Source organism: Giraffa tippelskirchi, chromosome 11 (assembly GCF_054371585.1).
Source record: "Giraffa tippelskirchi isolate mGirTip1 chromosome 11, T2T-mGirTip1v1.2.pri, whole genome shotgun sequence".
NCBI lineage: Eukaryota > Metazoa > Chordata > Mammalia > Artiodactyla > Giraffidae > Giraffa > Giraffa tippelskirchi.
This window is the reverse complement of record NC_137285.1, coordinates 65,950,710-65,967,717: the sequence shown is the minus strand read 5'-3', so window position 1 is coordinate 65,967,717 and position 17,008 is coordinate 65,950,710. Positions and strand designations below refer to the sequence as shown.

At 37.2% G+C, this 17,008-nt stretch overlaps 1 long non-coding RNA gene across 1 annotated transcript; it reads left to right on the top strand.

Moving 5' to 3' along the window:
• The first annotated feature begins 6,933 nt into the window (after positions 1 to 6,933).
• LOC145526939 (uncharacterized) lies at positions 6,934 to 15,066 on the top strand. Its single transcript, XR_014069334.1, has 2 exons — positions 6,934 to 8,109; positions 13,606 to 15,066. It is a non-coding gene; the product is annotated as an uncharacterized LOC145526939 (long non-coding RNA).
• The last annotated feature ends 1,942 nt before the right edge of the window (positions 15,067 to 17,008 follow it).

Here is a 17,008-nt window from a genome sequence, read left to right as displayed (position 1 = left end):
GGAACAAAAAAGAAACATTGCAGTAACCAAGTTACTAATAATTCAGGAGGAAGTTCCCAGCCTAAGGACTGAGGGTAGTTGATAAGACTATCAGGACCTAAAAGGTTAAAGGAGGAGCCCCATCATTGTTCTTTAGACTTCAGAAAAGAGGATCCCAAATGACTGCTTCTGAAACCTGCAAGGAGGTACCAAAAGGCTGGCTCAGGAAGTGCTCTAAGAAGATGAAGATTGAAGCAATCAGCTTGAAAGAGAAATAGAAGGTTAACAAAAAGTGTCTCTTTTTTTTTTTCCTTGCTTTGCTTTCTGATCTCCTTCTACTGACTTCTGTTGGCAAAACTGAGCAGGAAGCCATTTGACTAACTAGGATATATAATTTACAGACTCCCTGTCCCAGTATCATATATAGGTGAATATTTTAGGGGGCCTTTAGAACCAAAAGAAAATAGATAAATAGCTGACACAGTCTTCTCTTTCACCCTGAGTAACTACTGATGTGCATAACAGTTTCTTGTTACCTCCTGTTTCATTTCATTAGGTAGTTAGAATAGGAAAAAGGCGTCCAGAATGGCGGTGGCTAAAAGACAAGGAAGGGAAAACCCTGCAAAAATAGAAAAAAGGAAGGTCCGAGGACCGAAGTGAGGATCTCAGGTAGAACAAACAGTACTCCTGGCTAGCCCAATTTACATAGGGCAGGCCTAGGGGAGGAGAAAAAAACATCAAAAGAGGAGCCAAAGGGCTGGGGATCTCTCTCTGTCTGTTTCTTTCTCTTCTCTTCGCATCTTTTGGGTCGGCCTGCCCTCACACCTCAAGGATGTATTTTCCTTTATTTTCCAAATAAAACTGAGGAGTAACACGGAGCTGTGACACTGGTCCATCCGAGAGCCATGACACTGGCCTGTCCGAAGGCTGTAACACTACTCCGTTGCTTCAAATTACTGTTGTGATAAGACAGAACTGAGGAAATTACACACTCCCCCAACAGTTTCCTACTCTTCTCCCCCTAGTCCTTCTGCCATATAACAGACTCCATGCCCAGGCATGTTCTTGTCTTACAGCCTCACATTTGCAGCTCACTCTGCATAAAATGATCTCCTCAAGATAGGTCTTCATGGATAGCTCCCTCATTTCTATCTACTTGTTACTTGCTTGGAGAGGCTTTCCCTAGACTTTCCACCTAAAAGTTGACTCATAGTGACATTCAAAGTTCTCTTCCTTAATTTCTTTGATTCTTACACATTTATCACTCTCTAAAATACTAGGTATTTTCCATATTTATCTTATTGTAAGTCTTCTCCAGTGGAATTTTATTTCCATGGGGCAGTGACTTTTGTTTGATTGCTCATGGATGGATCCTCAGTGGAAGAATAGTGTCTGACATATATTTAATATTCAATAAGTAATTTCTGAATTAATGAATATCTACTAACCTAGTCCTAGTATTCGCTGGTGGCTCAGATGGTAAAACATCTGCCTGCAGTGCAGGAGACCTAGGTTTGATCCATGGGTTTGGAAGATCCTCTGGAGAAGGGAATAGCAACCCACTCTAGTATTCTTGCCTGGAGAATTCCATGCAAAGAGAGGAGCCTGGCAGGCTACAGTGCATGAGGTTGCAAAGAGTTGGACATGACTGAGAGACTGACATACACAACCTAGTCCTAGTCTTAGTTAACTCAAGGAAATATCCAATATTCTAATTGCTACTGCTTCATCCATTCTCAACCTCTGTCAATTCATTGTCAACAGTGCTGCCACTGTAATTTTTTAAAATTAGTTATATGCTTGACTACATTACAACAACTGAAGGATGAGTCCTGTACTATTTATAATTACATCTATTTATAATTACATCTACCACAATCCCTATATCTAAAATTGGCTGACTTAGGTGAACTTTTGTCATCGAAATACCTTTATTCATTTAGATGATACATATTTCTACAAATGGCAGCTTTATCAATAATTTTTCCCTTGACCTTTGGTCTTAATAATCTTATTTATAAATCTTTGCAAAATCACTTTACCAAACTTGATGTTCACACCACAGAAACTAAGCAGACCATTCTTAATATGATCTTTGTTAAATAGACACAGGATAGGAACATGTATACCTTATGAAACACAAAAGTTATGACTGTGAAATGTTATCTATAAACCAACTTTAGGTTTTTACTTCAAAAAAGTTTATAATAAACTGAATATGCATTATTTTGGAAATATCTCACTTAAGATAAACACCCATGTAAAAGACAAAAGTGTTCTAAGTCACAAGTATGAATGTATGTATGGCTTTTGGCATAGTTGTTTAAAGGTGTAAAGGTGATAATCATTTAACAGAAGGTCTATCAACTTTTATCTTGTTTCTAAAACAGAGCATGTTCTTTTTGGTATTATCCAAACTCTATTTTTATGCTCTCTGTAAAAGCTGCACACTTAGAAATGAATAGGTTGAGCTAGTTTGATAGAATGATAAGATGCAGTGAGGAATTGGGTTCAGTATAACCACCTAGTTGTTTCTTTTTTTCTGAATTACTGAATCCTTTGAGCTTTGCTTACACCACTCTGGTCGTCACCTGTGTAAGCCTTCTCTTCATGGATTGCAAAGGCCTGGAGGCTAAGTTTATTCATTGCCTATTCCACAGAAGTCTTTACAGGGGAGGTACTGAAATTGGGTGATATAATCAATTAAAAAATTGGACACAGAAAGAAGTAAATTTAGTAAATCTACACAACATCAATGGAACTTCTAAACCTAATATATGTTTTTAGATTCAATTCAAAGAATAAATGCCCAGTTTTATCAATTATGTGAAATTTGGTGTTCCATGCAATGAACAAGGCTCTTAGCTCTTATGAGTGAATGAGTGTGTACTTAACAGTTCAAGTTAAGTTGAAAAGAGGGTTTTGATAATTTTCAAAACAAGTCTGGCTTATTTTCTTTTTTTTTTTTTTTAACAAACTCAAATTGATGCCCTGCTTGAACTACTATGTCTGAATATAAATGCATGCATATTCATTCTTACCTTCTGCTTGCCCTCTGCAGATCTTGGTCTTAGGACTTTGTAGAGCTGTCTTTGCTGCAGGCTCCGGTTTCTCCCTTGCTTCCATTAGAGCACATGCTATGCAACATCTTAAAAAGCAAATTCCTTATTTTGGTAAGAGTGATTTCTTTATGTGACTGTCTTAATCTCCAAGGAAAATGCAGAGTCATACAAAAATATGGACAAACAATTGAAGTACAGGTTGACGTCAATGAAACATAACTTTTTTTTTTTTTTAATACTGGAAACTGTGAGTGTAGTTACCTTTTATACAACTTCCCTGCTGTCTTCACAGCACAGCATGCAGCCTGATGAGACTGCATTAGCTATATTTTCACACACATTATTGTTAAAATGAGCCTGTCTAATCTTTACAAAATAACAATGCCCCTGATGCAAAAAATAAATCCTCCCTATCTAATGGTAGAGTTGCAAAAAATTACCAGAGGAAATTTATTTGAAATTCTGTGCTGCCAAAACATATGAGAATATACTTATTTCTTGTCTCAAAATTACTTTCATTGATTTATCTTTACTGTAATTATTTTTTATTCTCATTATTTAACTTTGACTTTTATAGGATCTACCTGGTTGGAGAGCAGCTAATATTTATATGTTCCTTTAAAGTTTGCTGAGTCCTTAGATATATATTTTCTTACAAAGTAGGTATTCCTCTAATTCCCATTTCACAAATGTTTGATGATTCTTTTGCAGATGTTACCCAAAGATGTTAAGATAAAATCTAAAGATCAAAAAATCTTATAATATCTAAGGGTAGTTTTAAATTAACAATAAGATATTTGTATAATAAAATAAATATATTCAAATTTATTAGTGTAAACCAGCTAAAGAAGGAGAAACAATAAATCTAATTTATCTATCACATGTAAAATCACTATTTCATCATTGAAGAGATGTGGTTAAGAGTTATATTTGCCTACTAGTGATAATAGTTTAAACAAGAGACATTGAGCTCTGTTTCATGTTAAAAAGGTATCTGAAGCTAGAAAACAACGTGGTTGAGGGAAGTATATGAATGTATGTATGTATGCATGTATGTATACGTTTATCTGTGTATATATATATATATATATATATATATATATCCTTGTATACAGGGAAATATGTTCTTTCTGCTTTGCTGTACTCAGCACATGTTTTCTGTTTTCATGGGCACAGGGTGGTTTCTGGAGCTCCAACCATCATATCGCTGTTTCTGTTAGGCTACAGGAGAAAGAGAAAGAAAAAAGGCCAAAAGGTCTTTCCAAAAGTCCCACCCACCAGTCATCCTAGTCGCCAGAGGGCATGGGAAAGGTGGAGTCTTGATCAGCTCATCACTACAGGGATAAAACTAAAATTTGTTACTAAAAAGAGAGAAAGGATCACAGCACATTCTTTCTGTTTTTGTTATTCATCCGTAAAAGAACATAGTTTTCTTACTTTTAAGGATGATATATTTCAATCCTTCAAACCATCACTCCACATCTAAAAGAAACGCCCCACTAATGACTTAAAAGGGTCCTCAATAATTCAATCCTTTGATCAAATCCAATCCTTTGTAATCAGAGGAAACAAACTGAATTTGGTAAGTGAAGGTGACAGTTGAAAATGGAAAATTATCTACACTGGTTCAAAGGATTACATGATGGCAGTAAAAAATGAACTAGAAATAGAAAATGTGAAATTATTAGCAGTCATGAGTGCATGGTGATTTACATGTCAGTAGCTTGGTGAAGAACAGAATTTTGTTAAATGCAATTTTCTCTATTAAGAGTTTGCAGTACTATTAACAAATAGCTCTTCCAATGAAAAGCTTATATTATATTTAAAGAAAATAAATAGCTATAACTTGTAGCTCATTAATAAACTATTTTAAAAATCTATACTATTTTTCACTATATTTACTGAAAGTATTTTGGGACCATTCAGTTCAGTTCAGTCGGTCAGTCGTGTTCAACACTTTGCGACCGCATGAATCACAGCAAGCCAGGCCTCCCTGTCCATCACCAGCTCCTGCAATTTACCCAAACTCATGTCCATTGAGTCGGTGATGCCATCAAGCCATCTCATCTTCTGTCGTCCCCTTCTCCTCCTGCCCCCAATCCTTCCCAGCATTAGGGTCTTTTCCAATGAGTCAACTCTTCTCATGAGGTGGCCAAAGTATTGGAGTTTCAGCTTCAACATCAATCCTTCCAATGAACACCCAGGACTGGTCTCCTTTAGGATGGACAGGTTGGATCTCCTCGCAGTCCAAGGGACTCTCAAGAGTCTTCTCCAACACCACAGTTCAAAAGCATCAATTCTTCAGTGCTCAGCTTTCTTTATAGTCCAACTCTCACATCCGTACATGACTACTGGAAAAACCGTAGCTTTGACTAGACGGACATTTGTTGGCAAATTCATGTCTCTGCTTTTTAACATGCTGTCTAGGTTGGTCATAGTTTTTCTTCCAAGGAGCAAGCTGCTTAATTTCATGGCTGCAGTCACCATCTGCAGGGATTATGGAGCCCAAGAAAATAAAATAAAATCTGTCACTGTTTCCATTGTTTCCCCATCAGATGCCATGATCTCCATTTTTTGAATATTAAGTTTTAAGCCAGCTTTTTCATGCTCCTCTTTCATTTTCATCAAGAGGCTCTTTAATTCCTCTTTGCTTTCTGCCATAGGGTGGTGTCATCTGCATAGCTGAGGTTATTGATATTTCTCCAGCAATCTTGATTCCAGCTTGTGCTTCATTCAGCCTGGCATTTTGCATGATGTACTCTGCATATAAGTTAAATAAGCAAAGTGCCAATATACAGCCTTGACATACTCTTTCCCAATTTGGAACCAATCTGTTGCTCCATTTCTGGTTCTAACTGCTGCATCTCCCATCCATGTACTAACCAGGTCCGACCCTGCTTAGCTTCTGAGATCGGATGAGATTAGGCATGTTAAGAGTGATATGGCCATAGACTAACTACTGCTTCTTGACGTGCATACATATTCCTCAGGTAAGGTGGCCTGTTGTGATCCACACAGTGAAAGGCTTTAGCATAGTCAATGAAGCAGAAATAGATGATTTTTTTGGAATTCTTTGCTTTTTCTATGATCCAATAGATGTTGGCAATTTGGTCTCTGGTTCTTCTGCCTTTTCTAAATCCAGCTTGAACATTTGGAACTTTTCGGTTCACGTACTCTTGAAGTCTCACTTGGATAATTTTGAGCATTACTTTTAGAGCATGTGAGATGACCTCAAGTATGTGGTAGTTTGAACATTGTTTGGCCTTGCCTTTTGGGGGGATCAGAATGAAAAATGAACATTTTCAGATATGACACCAAAAGATGAACTCCCCAGGTTGGTAGGTGTCCAATATGCTACTAGAGAAAAGTGGAAAAATAACTCCAGAAATAAGGAAGAGATGGAGCCAAAGTGAAAACAACATCCAGTTGTGGATATGACTGATGGTGGAAGTAAAATCTGATGCGGTAAAGAACAAATTTGCATAGGAACCCGGAATGTTAGGTCCATGAATCAAGATAAATTGAAGGAGATGGCAAGAGTGAACATTGACATTTTGGCAATCAGTGAACTAAAACAGACCAGAATGGGCAAATTTAATTCAAATGACCATTGTATCTACTACTGTGGGCAAGAATCCCTTAGAAGAAATGGAGTAGCCCTGATAGTCAGCAAAAGAGTGTGATATGCAATACTTCGGTGCAGTCTCAAAAATGACAGAATGATCTCTGTTCATTTCCAAGGCAAATCATTCAATATCACAGTAATCCAAGTCTATGCCTCAACCACTGATGCCAAAGAAGCTGAACGGTTCTATGATGATGTACAAGACCTTCTAGAACTAACACCAAAAAAAGATGTTCTTTTTATCATAGGTGACTGGAATGCAAATGTAGGAATTCAAGTGTTACCTGGAGTAACAGGTGAGTTTGGCCTTGGAGTACAAAATGAAGCAGGGCAAAAGCTAACAGTTTTACCAAGAGAACGCACTGGTCATAGCAAATACGCTTTTCCAACAACACAAGAGGAGACTCTACACTTGGACATCACGAAATGGTCAATACTGAAATTAGATTGATTATATTCTTTGCAGCCTAAGATGGAGAAGCTTTATACCGTCAGCAAAAAAATGACCAGGAGCTGACTGTGGTTTGGATCATGAACTCCTTATCACCAAATTCAGACTTAAGTTGAAGAAAGTAGGGAAAACCACTAGACCATTCATGTATGACATAAATAAAATCCCTTAAGATTATACAGTAGAAGTGACAATAGATTGAAGGGATTAGATATGACAGAGAGAATGTCTGAAGAACTATGTACAGGGGTTTGTAACCTCAGGAGGCTGTTATCAAAACCATCCCCAAGAAAAAGAAATGCAAAATGGCAAAATTGTTGTCTGAGGAGACCTTACAAATAGCTGAGAAAAGAAGAGAGGTGAAAGACAAAGGAGAAAAGGAAAGATATATCCCTCTGAATGCCGAGTTCCAAAGAATAGCAAGAAGAGATAAGAAAGCCTTCCTCAGTGATCAATGCAAAGAAATAGAGGAAAACAATAGAATGGGAAAGACTAGAGATCTCTTCAAGAAAATTAGAGATACCAAGGGAACATTTCATGCAAAGATGGGCACAATAAAGGACAGAAATAGTATGGACCTAACAGAAGCAGAAGCTATTAAGAAGAGGTGGCAAGAATACACAGAAGAACTATACAAAAAATGTCTTAATGACTCAGACAACCATGATGGTGTGATCCCTCACCTAGAGTCAGACATCCTGGAGTACAAAGTCAATTGGGCCTTAGGAAGCATCACTATGAACAAAGCCAGTGGAGTTGATGGAATTCCAGCTGAGCTATTTCAAGTCCTGAAAGATGGAACTGTGAAACTGCTGCACTCAATATTTCAATAAAATGACAGCTCAGCAGTTTCCACAAGAGTGGAAAAGTCAGTTTTCATTCCAATGCCAAAGAAAGGCAATCCAAAAGAATTTTCAAACTACCACACAATTCAAGAGGTAGATGCTTTTATTTTTCCAATTTTACTGAAGAGGAAACTAAGACACATAAAGGTAAATGATTGATTCTAGGTTACATAGCTAGAAGGGCTTCCCTGGTCGCTCAGCTGGTAAAGAACCCGCCTGCCCTGCAGAGACTTGGGTTCAATCCCTAGGTTGGGAAGATCCCCTGGAGAAGGGAAAGTCTACCCACTCCAGTATTCTGGCCCGGAGAATTCCAAGAACTGTATAGTCAGTGTGGTTGCAAAGAGTCAGGCATGACTGAGAAACTTTTATTTTCACTTTATATAGCTAGAAAGTGGCTATGTAACTAGTCACTTTGGATCTGAATCCAAATAATCTGGATTTGAATCCAGATACTCTGGCTCTAGAGACTGTCTGTTTAGCCACTGTATTTCTTAAATTAGATTGTTAATTTTATTCTTAATGCTACTCCTGAGTGTTTGCATGTCTGTCTTTTGTGATTATTAATAAGAACTTCACCTATTCAGTTAAAATTCCTTAGGAGAATCATTGGCTTAGAAAAATCACACGTCAATGAATTGAAGACACCAAGAACAGGGAGAGGAAATGTCTCCTTTTACCAGGCTATCTGGACAAAGCTTAAATTCAGCCACCCTAATTGTAAACTGTCATCACTCTGTTATGAAAAAACCCCGTAATTGGATACAAGAAAATCTTATGTGAAAGATTGTTCCTAGGGCAAGTTTTACCACTGGTCTCAGAAGCCCAATTAAAATTCATCAAAACTGTGTGAAAAATAAGTTATAGCTTTGAAAAAAAATTGAAGGGAAATACATTAATGCAGTTGTCTTTGGATGATAATACAATGTTTTTTTGTTTGTTTTCTATTTATTTTATAAATTTTTTTCTAAAATTTTCTAAATAAAAAATATTATGCTGAAAAGAATGTTTATTTTTAAGTATGAGAAGAAACATTAAAAGCAGAAAACTTAGATAAAAAGAATTATAATCATACTGCTGTATGTTAAATTTTTGCTATTTTCTTCTGAATAAATACACACATATATCATACTTTAAAATATATTTATTTGTGTTAACATATTATAATTTTAAACTTTATTGTTTGATATTTAGATGGGTTCCATTTTACATTTTATTTAATTAGCCCCAAATGTATACATTTGTTTTTGTTTGTTTGTTTGTTTTACAGTCTGTCTGATTAGTTCCTCAGAATAAATTCCAAGAATGTAAATACTGGGTCAGTGAGTATATACTCTTTTAGTGCATAATGACTGATTGTCCTCCAGAAAGTTGGCTCCAGACAATTCTTTTACCCAGTGGTATGTTAGAATACATACCTGTTTCCTTACAGACACACGATGATCCTTGGCATCTTTCTCAGCAAGATAAGCTAGACAAAATCAATAGGCATTGTTCATATTTCTTTGATAACTGCTGAGATTTATGTGCATTTGTCATTTGTGTTTCTTCTTATGTGAATTGCCTGTCTTTGTCCTTTGCCTGTTTTATTCACTGAATTGCTGTTTTTTTTTTTATTTCATTTTGTTTTGATTTGACTATACTAGATGCCAAGGAGAAATGAGAGGATGGAGAGACTCTCCCAGCTCAGCACCAAAGTCACAGGAAGAGTCCTGGCCTCATGACAGGCTCTCAGGAATAAAGGTCCAGAATTCATTCTGGGTGATAACTATTCCCTCAGCCACAGGGAGATTTCTTACAACCAGTTTCTTATGAAACTAGAGCTTGAGTTCAAGCTTCCTAGCATATGCTTTCCAGCTCCTCCCTGCTGATCAGGGTTACTCACCCCCCAGATCTCAGCTCAAGCACCACTTCCTTAAGGAAGTTTTCTCTGACCTTGCCCCCTAGGTCAAACTTCCCTTTTTATGTTCACAAGACAGTGTACTATTTTACAGGTTTTCACATGGTTGTGATTTTATCTGATTTTAGTTACCTGATTATTTGATTCATATCTCTGTCACCAGAATGCATACTCCCTGAGGGGAAAAAGCTGTCTAATTTTGCAACCTTTCGTTTCTGTCCATTTAGCTTGTCACATAGGAGATGCATGATTAAGATTTGTTGGATAAATTGATTGTATATAAATATGCATTGTAAATTATAATTAACATCCCTATAGAGTGAATACTTTGATATTTTCATGAAGTGCTGACACTTCAGATATTATTAAATAGAAAAATATAAACTGGGGAGATCATAATTTACCAGCAAAATGTACATTCTGATGCCCTAACTGAGCAAAACAATTTTTTCTCTCTATAGTTCTTAAGTAAAGGCTATTTTACACAGAACGTGTGTGTGTGTGTGTGCTCAGTCTCTGAGTAATGTCGGAATGTTTGTGACCCCATGGACTGTAGCTTCTCTGTCCATAGGATTTCCAAGGTGAGAATACAGGAGTGGGTTAAGTAGGATGACTTTCCATTAAATTCACTGTAACTTTTTGAAAAGACCATTGATTAGACACACAGAGGCCTAAAGTTTAAGGAAAAAAAAATCTGCATCTATGCAGTCCAGTATGATAATCACCAGCTATATATGACTATTGAACAGTTTAAAGATAGCTAGTCAAAACTGAGGCTCTACGTGCAAACTATCCACAGGATTTCAGAGACTTTGTATGAATAAAACAGTGAAAAAAATTTAAATAATTTAATGCATTGAAACTATGTTTTAAATATATTGGATTATATAAAATACATTATTAAAATTAATTTCTTTTTAATTAATTAGGTCTAGCTTTTAATAGGTCTAGTAGGAGATTTACAATTAAGCATGTGACACAATATATTTCCATTGGATGGTGCTGTTCTTTACTGTAAATCACAGATACAAAACAAGTTGACCTAGCTAAAGTAAGCTTTATTCCTATTTACTACTTATTTGGGCGTCCCTTGTGGCTCAGCTGGTAAAGAATCTGCCTGCAATGCAGGATACCTGGGTTAACTACATAAAATAATTGAAAAATTAGAATTGTACAAAAAATGTTTGAGTAATAGAATCTGTTTTAAAAATTGAAGACTGAAGTTTGCTCAATGAAAATCTTCAAATTTCCACCCAATATTTTGTTGTCTCTTATTTTACCCACAATTTTTAACAAATACAAAGGGGTTGTATTCCCTTTCTGAGGTCAAAAACATAAAAAACTATTGAGAAAGGTAACCAATAGCAAGCACATTTTTTTCCTAACAATTCAAACTTTTACTCCTTCACATCTTGTTAGGCTGGCAATCTGTTAACAATGAATGTAATATAAAACAATACGATGAAAAGCAGACAGATCTCAAACCTATGTTGCGGGGGAGCCACATAATGTGCTTTGTGCAGGAACAAGTGTTGTACCCTCTATAGTCTCTAAGGACTTTCTAATATAGCTCAGTACAGTTACTGATGCTAGAAAAATTTCAGTGGGCATGCTCTATTTAAGAAAATACGGGATGAGTTCCATCCAAGATTATGAAAATAAAATATTAAATTTTGGTGATTTTCTTTATTAAGAACAACTATTCTTTAAGATGAAGGAAAAAATAACAGATGGAGAAAAGAAGCAGAGATGAGAAGAAAAGGGGTTGTATTCTGGTTAGTCCAAGTTTTATTATAAAGGAAATTGCTTTTAAAATTTGCCATCTTTTATTATATAATGTAAGAAACTTTAGGACAAATACATGTTAGGTAAACAGAATGTTGTGAAACAATACCATAATGTTGATATCACTTATTGCAACCAAACTATTAGGAAAATGTTCTGCCCTTCCTCCTGTGCCAAATGCCATCCTCTGTGCACTTTTATGACAAGACTTTAATGGCACCTTTGGATTATTATATGCTTTGGCCTAAGCTGGTGAATGACTGTTAGGTCTGTTCACTGACTTCAAATCACATGTTATCAGTGAAACCTTCACTGCTGAGTTTCCTTTCATTGTATCTCCAGGCTGACCATTTCCTGTCAATGTCCCTTAGAACAGAGAATATACTGAAAACTGGGGTCAGCCACTGTGCTGCTAACTCCACACTTCTGGCTTAGGAAGATAAAGCAGTTTTTATTTTGTTTTGTTTCAAAATATTATTTCTTTCTTTTTTTTTTTAATAGATTTTTTTTGTGATTTGTTTCTTGTTAAAAAACAAGGTATGTTTTCAAAAGTATATGGTAATGTTCAAAGATTCACTCGCTGCAAAATGAATTAATTTCTTTTGTGCACATTATGCTTCATTCAAGGATTTGTATGCTGTGTCCAGCTCACAGTCTTTGAGATTGTACAGCAGGAACAGTTAATATCTGAATATACACTTGTAATATGGGAACTCATGAAAACCTAGCAAAAAATCTATAATGATAATCTCATGGAAATGTGCTTTTTCTTAAAGCTCACTGTATATTGGTTAGAACTGTAATGAATATCTTTCAGATATCCACCTAAAACTTTGTGTTCCAATCTTATGTTCTTTAAGAATAAATTTCATAGGCTACATTTCTTATTTCTTCATCATTTTATCTTTGAAAATATAATTGAGTCATTATTTTGATCATGTTGAGGGAAAATGAGCATATCAAAATATAAAAGGTAAATAACCCCCCAAATATAAATATCAGAATAAGAAGAATTTTATTGTGCCAGGTGACCAGAGGACGATTAGCACAGCTGCTTGGAAGTGTGACAATGACCCTTGCCCTTTGTATTTCTCACATTATTGTTAGACTGGCTAATGACCAAGGTGTGAGGGCTTAGAATTCTGAGCCCTCAGTAATTAGCAACATATAATGCATTTTGACTGAAATGACAGAGGGAGGTGGAGGCCACTTCTATGTGGGGAGAAATAAGATGGAGTAGGTAGTTAACTGCATATTTCTGAAAAGGCTAATTATTGTGCTAGTCTCATTGTTGCTATTTGAGTTTCTTTGCTCTCAGCCCCAGACCAGATTTCCTCAGCACAGAGCTATCCTCATGAACAATAAAATCAACTGATAGTTGTATAAAGGGGAAATAAATTGCTTGAATCAAGAGTTGAAATTATTTAATCATTTTGTGCAGTCACAGGACAAAAGACATCCTTAGTCAATATCTTCAATGTAATCGTTTGGCAAAAATCAGGGCTGGGTTCTCACATGGATAGGTTAATATAATTTTGACAGATATAGGGGAGGGCTCTCCCCTGGAGAGAAGGCCTTGACAGGGAAGGCAAGTCTCACCCAAGGGAGCAGTGTAATTACAATAAAAGAAGAGAGAAGAGGATAACAGACAGTCACCGAGGACCTGAAAAAAGATGTCTTGTGGTTTGTTTCAGTTTTGATTAAACCTTTGAGCAGGAGTGAGATAGGGAGGAAAATATATCAGTGAGTAGTTATCTTCAAATTGTTTTTTGATATTAGCATTTTGTCATTATGTTTGTTCACTATTTTTTTGTTGGTTGATGTTGTAAACTAAACCATGACTCAGCTTTCTCACTGGTTGAATGCCAGTTGAACCACTTTTTGCTTCTAAATGGAAAGTTCTGATTTTCTTTCAAGTATTCACACTAGTGTGATTCCTCTTTCTTTTTTGCAAATCCCAGGGACAGATTGCAATGGAAGATACCACCTGTCTGACATAAGACACCACCTGGTTTGTGCTGTGCTGGGAAACAAAGGCTGTCCCCAAGGAAGCATTAAGTGTTACATCATTGGAGATTCCAGCACTTGTGGTGCTTTGTTTTGCTGTTGATCGTGTACTGTCTTATATTTTTATATTTGATGTATATGTCTCTATGAACTATTAACCACTAGAGGACAAAGACAATGTTTTTATAACCTCCAAATAACAAGAAACACAAGAGAATTAAACAAATATTTGATAAATTATATTCAACACTGGACTATAATTTTCAAGAAGACAGGGCTATGACCATGTTGTTCACCATTATATCTCTAATGCTTAACAGAGTTCCTGACATACAGTTAAGTGCTTCACAAAACAAAAACGATACCCAGCTGTGGATGTGACTGGTGATAGAAACAAAGTCCGATGCTGTAAAGAGCAATATTGCGTAGGAACCTGGAATGTTAGGTCCGAGAATCAAGGCAAATTGGAAGTGGTCAAACAGGAGATGGTAAGAGTGAATGTCGATAATCTAGGAATCAGTGAACTAAGATGGACTGGAATGGGTGAATTTAACTCAGATGACCATTATATCTACTACTGTGGGCAAGAATCCCTTAGAAGAAATGGAGTAGCCCTCATAGTCAACAAAAGAGTTCATAATGCAGTACTTGGGCACAATCCCAAAAACGACAGAATGATCTCTGTTCATTTCCAAGGCAAACCATTCAATATCATAGTAATCCAAGTCTATGCCCCAACCAGGAATGCTGAAGAAGCTGAAGTTGAACGGTTCTATGAAGACCTCCAAGACCTTCTAGAACTAACACCCAAAAAAGATGTCCTTTTCATTATAGGAGACTGGAATGCAAAAGTAGGAAGTCAAGAAACACCTGGCATAACAAGCAAATTTGGACTTGGAGTACAGAATGAAGCAGGGCAAAGGCTAATAGAATTTTGCCACGAGAACGCACTGGTCGTAGCAAACACTCTCTTCCAACAACACAAGAGAAGACTCTACACGTGGACAATACCAGATGGTCAACACCAAAATCAAATTGATTATATTCTTTGCAGCCAAATATGGAGAAGCTCTATACAGTCAGCAAAAACAAGACCGAGAGCAGACTGTGGCTCAGATCATGAGCTGCTTATTGCCAAATTCAGACTTAAACTGAAGAAAGCATGGAAAACCACTAGTCCATTCAGTTATGACCTAGATCAAATCTCTTATGAGTATACAGCAGAAGTGACAAATAGATTTAAGGGACTAGATCTGATAGACAGAGTGCCTGATGAACTATGGACAGAGGTTCGTGATATTGTACAGGAGACAGGGATCAAGACCATCCCCATGGAAAGGAAATGCAAAAAAGCAAAATGGCTGTCTGAGGAGGCCTTACAGATAGCTGGGAAGAGAAAAGAAGCAAAAAGCAAAGGAGAAAAGGAAAGATATTCCCATCTGAATGCAGAGTTCCAAAGAATAGCAAGGAGCGATAAGAAAGCCTTCTTCAGCAAACAATGCAAAGAAATAGAGGAAAACAACAGATTGGGAAAGACTAGAGATCTCTTCAAGAAAATTAGAGATACCAAAGGAACATTTCATGCAAAGATAGGCTCGATAAAGGACAGAAATGGTATGGACCTAACAGAAGCAGAAGATATTAAGAAGAGGTGGCAAGAATACACAGAAGAACTGTACGAAAAAGATCTTCACGACCCAGATAATCACGATGGTGTGATCACTCACCTAGAGCCAGACATCCTGGAATGTGAAGTCAAGTGGACCTTAGGAAGCATCACTACGAACAAAGCTAGTGGAGGTGATGGAATTCCAGTTGAGCTATTTCAAATCCTGAAAGATGATGCTGTGAAAGTGCTGCAGTCGATATGCCAGCATATTTGGAAAACTCAGCAGTGGCCACAGGACAGGAAAAGGTCAGTTTTCATTCCAATCCCAAAGAAAGGCAATGCCAAAGAATGCTCAAACTACCACACAATTGCACTCATCTCACATGCTAGTAAAGTAATGCTCAAAATTCTCCAAGCCAGGCTTCAGCAATACGTGAACCGTGAACTTGCAGATGTTCAAGCTGGTTTTAGAAAAGGCAGAGGAACCAGAGATCAAATTGCCAATATCCGCTGGATCATCGAAAAAGCAAGAGAGTTCCAGAAAAAACATCTATTTCTGCCTTATTGACTATGCCAAAGTCTTTGACTGTGTGGATCACAATAAACTGTGGAAAATTCTGAAAGAGATGGGAATACCAGACCATCTGACCTGTCTCTTGAGAAACCTGTATGCAGGTCAAGAAGCAACAGTTAGAACTGGACATGGAATAACAGACTGGTTCCAAACAGGAAAAGGAGTCCGTCAAGGCTGTATATTGTCACCCTGCTTATTTAACTTATATGCAGAGTACATCATGAGAAATGCTGGGCTGGAAGAAACACAAGCTGGTATCAAGATTGCCGGGAGAAATATCAATAACCTCAGATATGCAGATGACACCACCCTTATGGCAGAAAGTGAAGAAGAACTAAAGAGCTTCTTGATGAAAGTGAAAGAGGAGAGTGAAAAAGTTGTCTTAAAGCTCAACATTCAGAAAACTAAGATCATGGCATCTGGTCCCATCACTTCATGGGAAATAAATGGGGAAACAGTGGAAACAGTGTCAGACTTTATTTTTTTGGACTCCAAAATCATTGCTGATGGTGATTGCAGCCATGAAATTAAAAGACGCTTCCTCCTTGGAAGGAAGGTTATGGCCAACCTAGATAACATATTTAATAGCAGAGACATTATTTTGCCAACAAATGTCCATCTAGTCAAGGCTATGGTTTTTCCAGTGGTCATGTATGGATGTGAGAGTTGGACGGTGAAGAAAGCTGAGCGCCGCAGAATTGATGCTTTTGAACTGTGGTGTTGGAGAGGACTCTTGAGAGTCCCTTGGACTGCAAGGAGATCCAATCAATCCATCCTAAAGGAGGTCAATCCCAGGTGTTCATTGGAAGGGCTGATGTTAAAGCTGAAACTCCAATACTTTGGCCATCTCATGTGAAGAGTTGACTCATTGGAAAAGACCCTAATGCTGGGTAGGATTGGGGGCAGGAGGAAAAGGGGACAACAGAGGATGAGACTGTTGTATGGCATCACTGACTTGATGGACATGGGTTTGGGTAGACTCCAGGGGTTGGTGATAGACAGAGAGGCCTGGCATGCTGCAATTCATGGGGTCACAAGTAGTGGGACACGACTGAGTGACTGAAGTGAACTGAGATGAAAAAATGAGTTTTAAAATAATCATGAATTGTCTTGTCAGCTGAGGTTGAGGCTGTAGTGAAGGGCAAGAGGAATGGATTGTAAAAACTTCCCTGGA